This window comes from Homarus americanus, unplaced genomic scaffold (assembly GCF_018991925.1).
Source record: "Homarus americanus isolate GMGI-L3 unplaced genomic scaffold, GMGI_Hamer_2.0 scaffold55838, whole genome shotgun sequence".
Lineage (NCBI taxonomy): Eukaryota > Metazoa > Arthropoda > Malacostraca > Decapoda > Nephropidae > Homarus > Homarus americanus.
The window spans coordinates 106,844-116,371 of NW_024721907.1; positions in this window are offsets into that span (position 1 = coordinate 106,844).

Below are 9,528 nucleotides of genomic sequence, written 5' to 3' on the forward strand. Positions count from 1 at the left end.
ACCCCCCACCCATCCTACAACCACCCACCACCACCCATCCGTTACAACCACCCACCACACCCATCCTACAACCACCACCACCACCCATCCAACAACCACCCACCACCACCCATCACTAAAACCACACCACCACCCATCACAACCACCCCACCCATCCACTACAACCCCACCACCACCCATCCGTTACAACCCACCCACCACCACCCATTCCACTATAACCACCACCACCACCCATCAACCACCACCACCCATCCTTCAAACCCCCACCACCCATCCGTTAAAACCACCCACCACCACCCATCCGCTCAACCACCCACTACCCATCTACAACCCACCCATCAACTACAACCACCCACCATCACTATAAACACCACCACCATCAACCACCACCACCCATCCACATCACCCACCACCCATCCCTATAACCACAACCACCACCCTAACCACACCAATCACTACAACCACCCACCACCACCCATCCACAAAAACACCCACCACCACCCATCCTAAAACCACCCACCACCGCCCATCCGCTACAACCACCACCACCACCCATCCACTACAACCAATCACCACCACCCATCACTAAAACCAATCACACCCACATCCACTACAACCACCCATTCACACAACCATCACCACCACCCATCACCTACAGCCCACCACCACCCATCCACTACAACCTCACCATCACCCATCCACACAACAACCACCAACCACCCATCCACCACAACCACCATCCATCAACCACCACCACCCATCAATACAAGTCCCACCACCCCATTCTACAACCACCTAACACCACAATCCACTACAAGCACCACCACCCATCCACTATAACCACCACCACCACCCATCAACCACCACCACCCATCACTATAACCACCACCACCACCCATCACCACCACCACACCCACCACCCATCCCACAACCACCCACCACCACCCATCCACTACAACCACCACCACAACCCATCCACTACAACCCACCCGACCCATCGTTCTGACCACCCACCACCACCATCACTACAATCCCACCCACCACCCATCCACAATCACCACCACCCATCCTACAACCCACCCACCACCACCAATCACTACCCACCCACCATCCATCACCAATCACCCACCACGCCATCCACTACAACCACCCACCACCACCCATCCACCTACAACCACCACCACCACCCATCACTAAAACCATCACCACCGATCCACTACAACCACCCATCAACTACAACAATCACCACCACCCATCACCACAACCACCACACCACCCATCCACTACCACTCACCCCCACACCCATCCACTACAACCACCCACCACCTTCCATCCACTACAACCACCCACCACTACCCATCGTTACAACCACCACCACCAACCATCCGTTACAATACCCACCACCACCCATCCGTTACAACCACCCACCACCCATCCACCTACAACCACCAACACCACCCATCCACTACAGCCACCCACCACCATCCATCCGTTACAACCAACCACCACTCATCCACTACGACACCCACCACCACCCATCCACAAAACCACCCACCACCGCCCATCCCTAAACCACCCACCACCACCCATCCACAAAACCACCCCACCACCACCCATCCACTACAACCAATCACCACCTCCCATCCACTTCAACCACCCACCACCACCCATCCCCTGACCACCCACCACCACCCATCCACTACAACCCACCACCACCCAACCACTACAACCACCCACCACCACCCGTCCACTACAACACCCACCACCTCCCATCCACTCACACCCACCACCGCCCATCCGTTAATACACCACCAACCATCTGTTAACCACCCACCACCACCCATCCACTACAACCACCCCACCACAACCACTACAACCACCCACCACCACCCATCCGTTACAACACACCACCACCCCATCCACTACAACCACCACCACCATCACTAACCACCCACCACCACTCGTCTACTACAACCACCCATCACCACCCATCCACAAAACCACCACCACCACCCATCCACTATAACCACCACCACCACCCATCAACCACCACCAACCATCCTACAACCACCCACCACCACCCATCCACTACAACCACCCACCACCACCCATCCACTACAACCACCCACCACCACCATCCACTACCACCACCACCAATCCTACAACCACCCACCACCTCATCCGTTACAACCACCCACCACTCATCACTACGACACCCACACCACCCATCCACAAAACCACCCACCACCGCCCATCCACTAAAATCACCCACCACCACCCATCCACTAAAACCACCCACCACCGCCCATCCACTACAACCACCCACCACCACCCATCCACACAACCACCCACCACCACCCATCCACTACAACCACCACCATCACCGATCCACAACAACCACCCACCACCACCCATCCACAAAACCACCCACCACCACCATCTACAACCATCCACCACCACCCATCCACTACAACCACCCACCACCCATCCAATATAACCACAACACCACCCATCAACCACCACCACCCATCCACTACAACCACCCCCACCACCCATCCACTACAACCACCCACCATCACCCATCCACTATAACCACCACCACCACCCATCCGTTACAACCACCCACCACCACCCATCCGTTATAACCACCATCCACTACAACCACCCACCACCACCCATCCACTACAACCACCACCACCACCCATCAACCACCACCACCCATCACAAACCACCCAACCGCCCATCCACTTCAAACCACCCATCAACTACAACCACCCACCACCACCCATCCTACAACGACCCATCCACTACAACCAATCACCACCACCCATCCACTAAAACCACCCACCACTACCCATCCACTAAAACCACCCACCACCACCCATCCACCAAACCACCCACCACCACCCATCCACTAAAACCACCCACCACTACACCATCCACCAAACCACCCACCACCACCTCAACCACCACCACCCATCCACTGAAACCACCCACCACCGCCCATCCACTACCACCACCACCACCCATCCACAAAAACCACCCACCATCACCCATCCACTACAAACGAATCACCACCACCCATCCATTACAACCACCACCACCACCCATCCTTACAACCATCCACCACCACCCATCCACAAAACCACCCACCATCACCCATCCACTAAAACCACCCACCACCCCCCATCAAACGACCACCCAACCACCCATCCACGACAACCACCCACCACCCCATCAACCACCACCACCCATCCACTAAAACCACCCACCACCGCCCATCCACTACAACCACCGCCCACCACCCATCCACTACAACCACTCACCACCACCCCACCCACCACCAACATCCACCAAACCCACCACCACCAACCATCACTACAACCACCCACCACCATCCACTACACCACCCACCACCACCCATCCACTACAACCACCCACCACCACCCATCCGTTACAACCACCCACCACCACCCGTCACCTACAACCTCACCACCACCCATCCGCTACAACCACCCACCACCACTTCCACTACAACCACCCACCACCACCATCGTTGCAACCACCCACCACCACCCAACCACTACAACCACCCACCACCACCCATCCATTACAACCACCCACCACCACCCATCCACTAAAACCAGCCACCACCACCCATCCTACAACCACCCACCACCACCCATCCATTACAACCACCATCACCCATCCATTACAACCACCCACCACCACCCATCCACTACAACCACTCACCACCACCCATCACCCACCACCACCCATCCACTACAACCACTCACCACCACCCATCCCCACCACCACCACCCATCCTACAACCACCCACCACCACCCATCCTCTAACTAAAACTCATCGTGAAATGCAAACCACCCTGAACCATGTATACGCAGCCTGTGAACACCTCGGTCTTATTATCTCCACTGACAAAACTAAGGTGTTCAACAAACAAGCTGGTAACCGCAAACGCGGCCCCGCCACGTTCAAGATAGGTAACAACACTATTGACTATGTTTCTTCTTTTAAATATCTTGGTGTTTCCGTCCCTTGTACCCTACCTGCCATACAACAGCTAACCCGCCAATGTACTGACAGACTGAGACCTCTTAGAAGTGTAGCGGGGTACAGCCCGCACTATGGTGCTAATATTAGAATTGTTAAAACAATGTACCTAGGCTATATAAGATCTCTGATAGATTACCACGCACCAGCCCTGGTCATTCGTGACGGGAAAGGCGTTGACAAGCTCGAGAAAATGCAAAATAAAGCCCTCAGAATTATCCTAGGATGTCCCATGAGCACTAAAGTACTTAATATGAGGAAAGAACTAGGTATACCCAGTAGGGTGTGTCATAGGAGGGAAGATCAGCTAAAACTAATGGCCCATCACTTTTTTGGTAGATTTTAGTGTATATAAACAGAAAATAATTTCAGTTTCAATATTTTGCAACCTTTTGCTAGGTAAATTTTAGCGTGAAATTTATCGAAAATCTAACGTACAGCTGCATTAGTGCATTACAATTAAATAGTGAACATTGCTTTCTGTCTTCATTCTTTAACAACCCAACTAACAATATTTTTTTCTGTTTCAGATTCTGATGCATTTATAAGTTGATAATATTTGCGATGGCTGCTTGTGTCAGGACGAGGAACCAAAAATCCAGCCATCTCAGTCACTATCTTGGGTCTGGGAGAGAGCTCCTGAAGTCGGAGTTGCCTACATTGAGAGATGCTTTGAGATCCGGTGTTTTAATCAGGCAAATCAGTGAAAAGAACCAAAGAACTTACACAAAACAAAGACATTGCCAGTGATATGACCAAAGCTGTCTTGGCACAGTACACTCTGGCTAACGCTCAGTTCCAAGCCTCCAGTCATAACAAGTCAGAAGAAGATTAGTGAGAGACTGCTAGCCAGTTGGGAAAAGGCAAGAGATATCTCTTGGGAGAGGAAAACTTGCAGTTGGCGACAGCTTTGCCAAGCAACTGGACCAGTTATTTGACATACCTACTTGGTAAGTGCTCAATTGTTCTCTGTCCTGAGTTTGGATGCAGATCGGCTAAACTGAGGCCCACATCTCCTGTATTTGCAAGCGTGAACTGAAGATCTTTAAGGATCGAACTGGCATTTGTCAAAGCACGAGAGAGAAGATCAAGAGTATAGGGGCTCTCATGATTTCTAGCCAAGATATTCCGGAGTCCAAGAGACAGGAAAAGCCGCCAGAGAGACAGAAGAGGAGAAGAGTTGCCGAGAAAAAGAGACTTGAGAAGGCCCAGGGTGAGGTAAAAAAGGCCGATGATTGGAGTCAAGCTGATTCAGAGTTTAATGACTTCCCCATGGCTGATCCGAGTGCTGACCAGGAGAATGGTGACTTTGTCCCTAACCCAGAAAATAATGATCCCAAACCTTCCAGGCATAAGATTCGAAATAGGAAAGATATCCCGAGCATAGCTCTGGCCAGCATGCGACACCACACTGGTCTCAGAGAAACTGCAGAGATAGCAACAGCTGCCTGGGTTGACGGTGGTTTGATAACACCTGATGATGTTCACCTGGTGATAGATCATAACAAAGTAAGGAGAGCTCAGGAGAAACTTGTCAGTAACCTAGAAGAGGAGTTTGATAAGGGGATAAGAGAAAATGGAATCAATTGTTTGTTCTTTGATGGGAGAAGGGATGACACTAAAGTGTTCATGAAAGTTGGAGATTCTGACAAGTTGTTCCTGCCATGGTGAAGGAGGAACACTACTCCTGCTGCAGTGAACCAGGAGGGAAGTATTTGTGGCATTTCACTCCAGAGAAAGATGACATCAGGAAACCAGCTGAGATAGTGGCAGATAACATTGTGAACTGGCTCAGAGAGAGGAACGTAGACCAGACCCTGCAGGCCATTGGAGGGGACAGCACCAACACGAACACAGGGTGGCAAGGGGGGGTCATACAATGGATAGAGCGGAAGATTGGGAGGAAGCTGGTCTGGATTGTTTGTGACCTCCACACCAACGAGTTGCCACTCAGACATCTGATCCAGGAGCTGATGGCAAGACTCTTTCAAACAACAGATGGTCTGGTCCTCTTGGCAATATGCTGGACTCTGCCACTGAGTTAGAAATAAATCCGAGCTTTGAAAAAATCACAGTTGGCCCTCCACTCGTTGAGCTTGCACATACTGTCATTGACGACCTGAGTACTGACCAGTACTATGGTTAAGCATGATTTGCAGTGCCATCAAAATCTGGGGTCATGCCTGATAGGACTTGCTACTCCGCAGATAGGTCCCAGCCTCACATTCTAGGTGGCTCACAACGGCTCAGGTTCTGCAGAATTTGGGTCGCTCATCATAAACTTGAAAGGGAACCAGCTTCACAACCTGAGACTTATTGTCCAATTCATCGAGTACCATTTCAAATTGGCACAACACCAAGGTCAAGTCAATTGTTCTCCGAAGGTCCGAGGCATGTTCTCTTCCAGCTTGAGCTCCTGAGGAGTCAGCCAAGGAAGGTTGTTCAGATTGTGGAGCAGACTGTGAGGAGATCTTCCTGGTATGCTCATCCCGAGGCAGTTCTGCAGACAATGCTCTGCAGTAAGGATGAGGAGGAGAGAAGAGTGGCAGTCAAAAAGATCTTGGATATGAGACTTATGAGAGGATCTGGGCATGACGAATCAGTTGGTGACGATTCCTTCAGGGTCAGGAAGACTCCTGAAGTCAATCTAGGTGCCAAGACCCTCACTGATCTCATAGATCTGGATAACATCCAGGCTGGCAGTGAGCTCCCTCTTACCTGCAGCCTCACCAATGTTCAAGTCAGAGCTTTCCTGGACAACCCCATGCATGTCCCTGCCTGGCCCTCGTACACCCAGAGTATAGAGCGTTGTGTACAGCAAGTGAGCGAGGCCAGCAGTCACGTGTACAGCCAGGAGAGGAGGGAAAGCTACATCCGAGCTCAGGTGGTCAGCAGGGAGGTGATGAGTAGAAACAGAAGCAAGAAAGACATGTTCTCTATGGTGTACAGCAACACCGGGTCGTAGTAGTAAAACCGGTTTTTGTATTTGATGATTTTGTTTTCTAAAGGAATATTAAATTTAATAAATGTGTCAAGATCATTCGTTTCACTATTCTGGATCATTTTCATCCTAATAAATTAACCTGATACATTTACTTTACTTTAAATAAGCTATTTAGTGGTGCTGGTAAAAGGGTGGGAATACTGAATTTTCATAAGATTTCAAGTTAAAATTTACCTAGCAAAAAATGAAAACTGTTCAAATCTGAAGATATCACATGATTCTGCACATAGAACTACATCATTAATACCATTGGCCGATTTTTCAAACTCAAAAAAAAAAATTCGCCTCCGTATGACACACCCTAATACCCAGTGTTAAAGATAGAATAATTGAAGTCAACCTCATGATAGCCCTGAGGCTTCTGCGTGGTGATCCTGATAACATTGTTTCCTTAAAATTGCTAGAATGTATGAACCATGGGACTACTGAGTCTAAATGGATCCAAACTACAGCTACACATATGAAGATGTTTGGACTAGACCACCTGTACAAAGTTGAGACACAACAGCGCTTCCTGCCACCCTGGCGGACAGTTCCCTTCGATATCACAATACCGACGTATCCGCCTAAAAAATTAATTATACAAAGCATTTATCTCCAACACACTGCCAAATTGAGAGCTCTTGAACACATACACACTCTACAGACTGATGATAATATCACACAGACCATCTACACTGATGGATCTCTAAACACCGCCTGTGGGAGGGCTGGAAGTGCTATTGTTGTGACTCAACCTGACGGTAATATAATTGAGAAAGGAGTTAGAATTAACAACTGGGCATCCACTCTACAAACTGAATTAGTTGCCATACTCACAGCTATTAAATTCATTGAAACCACTGTTACTGACAGTCTCATCATCACTGACTCTCTATCCTCACTACTTGCCCTTGGTACCCTCGACTCAGGTTGTCACGCTCTTGTCTCTGAAGCCAGACACAAATATGCGTGCCTTGTTGACCGGGGTGTCAGGGTCAAACTGTTGTGGATCCCCTCTCACATAGGCCTCATAAAACATGACAGAGTTGATGCCCTCGCCAAACTCGCGTCTAACAAAGACACCGTTGAATACAATTTGGGTCTGTCAAAAAGAACCCTTAAAACTGTAATTAGGAGAGAACTTATTGATGAGTTTGACGCAAGTAGACAAGTGCAAACAGGCACTAGTCGATCCATAGGTTTCCATGATGAGATGTATCAAGTGAAACATGTATATGGAGCAAGTAACAAGATCACTAGATTACAAGATGTTGTAACCGCTAGATTAAGGTTAGGATATAAGTACCTTTGGCAGTATGTTCCTCAAGCAGATGTAAACAAAACTAAATGTAAAGTGTGTTGCCATACATATGGCCACACACTTGAACACTACTTCCTCGACTGTGTGAAGATAGAACCTTTTAGGGACAGGTCCAAGCACACTGTGTGTGAAATGGCACAACACTTCATCTCTTATGGCAAGATAGCCGACATATTAAGATTGTATCCACTTTTTTGCACTTAGTAACTATATCAATTCTCATGTAGAGAACCAAATACGCAATGTGCTTGAATACCTCCCACGTAAATGTGAATAACAAAGTGTGAGGCCAGACATACTGCCTCACACGCCTGTTCTCACGCATTTGTGAATAAGTTACCCTTTATGTATAGAACTAAACAAATAATGTAAATGAAATACTGTGTAACTTTCATTGCCATAATATCCTGACAACGGGGGTTAATTATTATGACCCATTGTAAACCCTACTCTGTAATCCTTTTGCGCTACCGCTCACAGGATGAGTGTGGGGTGCACAATAAAGTAGCCGCTGCAAGCGGCAAAAAAAAAAAAAATCAATCACTACAACCACCCACCACCACCCATCCACTACAACCACCACCCATCCACTACAACCACCCACCACCACCCATCCACCATAACCACCCGCCACCATCCATCCACTACAACCACACGCCACCACCCATCCACTATAACCACCCACCACCATCCATCCACTACAACCACCCGCCACCATCAATCCACTACAACCACTCACCACCACTCATCACCCACCACCACCCATCCACTACCACCACCACCACCACCCACCACCACTCACCACCCATCAATCACCACCATCCATCCACTACAACCACCACCCACCACCCATCCACTACAACCACCCACCACCACCCATCCACTACAACCACTCACCACCACCCATCACCCACCACCACCTATCCACTACAACCACTCACCACCACCCATCACCACCCACCACCCATCACCCACCACCACCAACCCACTACAACCACCCACCACCCAACTACTACAAAGAAAGTTAGACCAGCATTCTAACTACTCGGCCACCGCACACTTGCCTCAACACCAACATGTACCGTACACCTGTGTAGCCCCGCCGCTACACCTAGTGATCTTTTGTGTTGCAAGGCCAGAGATATA